The sequence below is a fragment of the Arachis stenosperma genome, chromosome 1 (genome assembly GCF_014773155.1).
Source record: "Arachis stenosperma cultivar V10309 chromosome 1, arast.V10309.gnm1.PFL2, whole genome shotgun sequence".
NCBI classification, from domain to species: domain Eukaryota; kingdom Viridiplantae; phylum Streptophyta; class Magnoliopsida; order Fabales; family Fabaceae; genus Arachis; species Arachis stenosperma.
Window position 1 is genome coordinate 98,452,934 of NC_080377.1, and position 5,396 is coordinate 98,458,329.

At 38.3% G+C, this 5,396-nt stretch overlaps 1 non-coding gene across 1 annotated transcript; it reads right to left on the bottom strand.

Moving 5' to 3' along the window:
- Nucleotides 1-4,634: 4,634 nt before the first annotated feature.
- On the bottom strand, nucleotides 4,635-4,742 carry LOC130947501 (small nucleolar RNA R71). The gene has a single exon (XR_009072698.1). It is a non-coding gene; the product is annotated as a small nucleolar RNA R71 (small nucleolar RNA).
- Between the last annotated feature and the right edge of the window lie 654 nt (nucleotides 4,743-5,396).

Below are 5,396 nucleotides of genomic sequence, written 5' to 3' on the forward strand. Positions count from 1 at the left end.
ATGATTGAAAACATGCTTCTTTGGTCTTAATTTAGCTAATTTTAATCTTCTCTTATTACCATTCGATGTCTTGATCTGTGTGTTAAGTGTTTCAGGCTTCATAGGGCAGGAATGGCTTAGAGAATGAAGAGGAAGCGTGCAAAAATGGAAGGAACACAAGGAATTGAGGAGATGACCAGCGAGAAGTCACGCGGTCGCATGGCTCACGCGACCGCGCGAAATGGAAGCTGCACGAACGACGCGAATGTGTGGACGACGCGCACACGTGGTACGAAAAATGCTGAGTGACGCAATCGCGTGGACGACGAGGACGCGTGACGTGCGTGATCTGCATAATTACAAAAGTCGCTGGCAGAGATTTTGGGCCGCATTTCAACCCAGTTTTTGGCCCAGAAACACAGATTAAAGTCAGGGAACATGCAGAGACTCAACATGCTTATCATAAATCAATTTTAGGTTTTAGATGTAGTTTTTAGAGAGAGAGGTTCTCTCCTCTCTTTTAGGATTTAGGATTAGGATTCCTCTTAAAGGATTTAGGATTTATTATTATTTCAACTTAATATTCTTCTGAGCTCCAGGTTCAATATTCCTTTATTTTGACTTCTCTTATTTTTAATTATAATGTTGCCAATTTGGCTTAATGATATTCATGTTATGATTTTCTTAATTAATATTATTTGAGGTATTTCAGACTTATGATTGTTTTCTCTAATTTATGTTATTGATGCTTGGGATCTATCCAAATTATTTTCATTCAAGTAGATTTTTCTTCCCTTTTGGCTTTGGTTGATTAATTGGTAACTGATGAGTGGATAATTTATACGCTTTTTGGCATTGTTTTTAGTATGTTTTAGTTAGTTTTTATTATATTTTTTTTAGTTTTTAGTTAAAATTCACTTTTCTGGACTTTACTATGAGTTTGTGTGTTTTTCTGTGATTTCAGGTATTTTCTGGCTGAAATTGAGGGACCTGAGCAAAAATCTGATTCAGAGGCTGAAAAGGACTGCAGATGCTGTTGGATTCTGACCTCCCTGCACTCAAAGTGGATTTTCTGGAGCTACAGAAGCCCAATTAGCGCGCTCTCAAATGCGTTGGAAAGTAGACATCCTGGGCTTTCCATCAATATATAATAGTTCATACTTTGCCCGAGATTTGATTGCCCAAACAGGCGTTCCAAGTCAGCTCAAGAATTCTGGCGTTTAACGCCGGAACTGGCACAAGAATGGGAGTTAAACCCCCAAACTGGCACAAAAGCTGGCGTTTAACTCCAAGAAAAGTCTCTACACATGAAAGCTTCAATGCTCAGCCCAAGCACACACCAAGTGGGCCCGGAAGTGGATTTTTATGTCATTTACTCATCTTTGTAAACCCTAAGCTACTAGTTCTCTACAAATAGGACCTTTTGCTATTGTATTTTCATCTTTGGATCTTTGGATCTTAGAATCTTTTGATCACTTTAGATCTTAGGATCATCTTTGGATGTCTAGTTCTTAGATCAATGGGAGGCTGGCCATTCAGCCATGCCTAGACCTTGTTCTTATGTATCTTCAACGGTGGAGTTTCTACACACCATAGATTAAGGTGTGGAGCTCTGCTGTACCTCGAGTATTAATGCAATTACTATTGTTCTTCTATTCAATTCGGCTTATTCTTGTTCTAAGATATCACTTGTTCCTCAACTTGATAAATGTGATGATCCGTGACACTCATCATCATTCTCACCTATGAACGTGTGCCTGACAACCACATCCGTTCTACCTTAGATTGAGTGGATGTCTCTTAGATCCCTTAATCGGAATCTTCGTGGTATAAGCTAGAATTGATGGCGGCATTCAAGAGAATCCGGAAGGTCTAAACCTTGTCTGTGGTATTCTGAGTAGGATTCAAGGTTTGAATGACTGTGACGAGTTTCAAACTCCTGAAGGCTGGGCGTTAGTGACAAACGCAAAAGAATCACTGGATTCTATTCCAACCTGATTGAGAACCGACAGATGAGTAGCCGTGCTGTGACAGAGCGCGTTGAACATTTTCACTGAGAGGACGGGACTGTAGCCAATGACAACGGTGATGCCCAACATACAGCTTGCCATGGCAAGGAGTAAGAAGGATTGGATGAAGACAGTAGGAAAGCAGAGAGACGGAAGGGACAAAGCATCTCCATACGCTTATCTGAAATTCTCACCAATGAATTACATAAGTATCTCTATCCTCATTTTATGTTTTATTCATAAATCATCCATAACCATTTGAATCCGCCTGACTGAGATTTACAAGATGACCATAACTTGCTTTATACCAACAATCTCCGTGGGATCGACCCTTACTCGCGTAAGGTTTATTACTTGGACGACCCAGTGCACTTGCTAGTTAGTTGTGCGAAGTTGTAATAAAGAGTTGAGATTGCAATTGAGCGTACCATGTTGATGGCGCCATTGTTGATCACAATTCCACGCACCAAGTTTTTGGCGCCGTTGCTGGGGAATTAAATGTCCTAACTACAGTTTCGCATTTGTTCCCTGCAATAACAGTGCCAAGTTTTGATCCGACAACAACACCAAGTTTTTGGCGCCGTTGCCGGGGATTGTTTGAGTTTGGACAACTGACGGTTCATCTTGTTGCTTAGCTTAGGTATTTTTCTTCACAGTTCTTAAGAATGAATTCTAGTGTTTCAAGGTGATGTTCTTATCATCACAAAAGCTGATTAATTCTCATAAATTTATCTCTTGAATGTAATGTCCTGCTGAAGCTTGGCTAGCCATGTCTAATTTCTTTAGACTAAAGCTTTAGACTAACATTGCATGATTCCAGGAATTCTCATTAAGAATTTTGATATCCTTATTTTCTTTTTCACTCAATTTTCAAAAAAATCCAAAAAAAATTACAAAATCATAAAAACCAAAAATATTTTATGTTTCTTGTTGAGTCTAGTGTCTCATTTTAAGTTTGGTGTCAACTGCATGTTTCTATTCTTCTTGCATTTTTTCGAATTCATTCATGTGTCTTAATTGATCTTCAAGTTGTTCTTGATGATTTTCTTGTTCTGATCTTTAAATTCTCTTATCTTGAGTGTTTTGTTGTTTCTTATATGCATTCTCATTTTGTTAGTATCAATAGTATACAAACTTCTAAGTTTGGTGTCTTGCATGCATTGTTTATTTGATCTTAGTTTCATTTTGATTATTGCTCATTAGTAAAAATCCAAAAAGTTTTTTAATTTGTGTCTTTTCAAGTCAATAATACAGAGAATTGAAGATTCAGAACATACAGTAGAGGAATTACACAGAAAAAGCTGGGTGTTCAAAACGCCCAGTGAGGAAGGAAAACTGGCGTTTAAACGCCAGCCAGGGTGCCTGGCTAGGCGTTTAACGCCCAAAAGGGGTAAGTTTTGGGCGTTAAACGCCAGAATGGATACCATTCTGGGCGTTTAATGCCAGGATGGCACAAGAGGGAATATTTTGTTTTTAATTCAAATTTTTTTTCAAGTTTTCAAAATTTTTCAAAATCAAATCTTTTTCAAATCATATCTTTTCAATCATATATTTTCAAAATCAATTTCTTTCCATTTTCAAAAATACTTGCTAACAATTAATGATTTGATTCAACATTTCAAGTATGTTGCCTTTTCTGTTGAGAAAGGTTTAATGTCTGAATCATATCTTTTAAATTTCTTGTTAGCCAAGTCATTAATTTTCAAAACCAAATCTTTTTAAATTGTTTTTCAATCATATCTTTTTATCACAATTTTTTTAAAAATAGTTTTCAATCATATCTTTTTGATTTCTAATTTCAAAGTCTTTTTCAAAAATCACTTTATTTCTTTCCCAATCATATTTTTCGAAAATCATTCTTCAATTTTTCAAAATGTTTTTAAAATCTTTTTTAATTTATTTTCAAAAATTTCTTCCCCTTTTCTCACATCCTTCAATTTATGGACTAGCACTCCTCCTCAATGCACAATTCGAACTCTATCTTTCTTGATAAGTTCGAATTCTTCTACCTCTCCTACTATTCTTCTTTTCCTCTGACACCTCAAGGAATCTCTATACTGTGACATAGAGGATTTCATACTTTCTTGTTCTCTTCTCTTTCATATGAGCAGGAACAAAGACAAAAGCATTCTTGTTGAGGCTGACCCTGAACCTGAAAGGACCTTGAAGTGAAAGCTAAGAGAAGTTAAAGCACAACTCTCTGTAGAGGACCTAACAGAAATCTTCAAACAAGAAGAAGACATGGCAGCCGAAAACAACAACAATGCCAACAATGCAAGGAAGGTGCTGGGTGACTTTACTGCACCTACTCCCGACTTCTATGGGAGAAGCATCTCTATCCCTGCCATTGGAGCAAACAACTTTGAGCTTAAGCCTCAATTAGTTTCTCTAATGCAATAAAATTGCAAGTTCAATGGACTTTCATTGGAAGATCCTCATCAGTTTTTAGCTGAATTCTTGCAAATCTGTGACACTGTCAAGACTAATGGGGTTGACCCTGAGGTCTACAGACTTATGCTATTCCCTTTTGCTGTAAGAGACAGAGCTAGGATATGGTTGGACTTACAACCTAAAGAAAGCCTGAACTCTTGGGAAAAGCTAGTCAATGCCTTCTTGGCAAAGTTCTTTCCACCTCAAAAATTGAGTAAGCTTAGAGTGGAAGTCTAAACCTTCACACAGAAGGAAGGTGAATCCCTCTATGAAGCTTGGAAAAGATACAAACAATTGATCAGAAAGTGTCCTTCTGACATGCTTTCTGAATGGAGCATCATAGGTATCTTCTATGATGGTCTGTCTGAACTGTCCAAGATGTCATTGGACAGCTCTGCTGGAGGATCTCTTCATCTGAAGAAGATCGCCAATGAGGAAGACCTCAATGGACGTCCACTGGCCTCCAATGAGTTCCCTAATGAGGAACCATGGGAATCTGAGGCTCACACTGAGACCATAGAGATTCCATTGGATTTACTTCTGCCATTCATGAGCTCTGATGAGTATTCTTCCTCTGAAGAGGACGAAGATGTCACTGAAGAGCAAGTTGCTAAGTACCTTGGAGCAATCATGAAGTTAAATGACAAGTTATTTGGTAATGAGACTTGGGAGGATGAACCCCCTTTGCTCACCAAAGAACTGGATGACTTGACTAGGCAGAGATTACCTCAAAAGAGACAGGACCCTGGGAAGTTCTCAATACCTTGTACCATAGGCACCATGACCTCTGAGAAGGCTCTGTGTGACCTAAGGTCAAGCATAAACCTCATGCCTCTCTCTGTAATGGAGAAGCTAGGGATCTTTGAGGTGCAAGCTGCAAGAATCTCACTAGAGATGGCAGACAATTCAAGAAAATAAGCTTATGGACTTGTAGAGGATGTTCTGGTAAAGGTTGAAGACCATTACATCCCTGCTGAT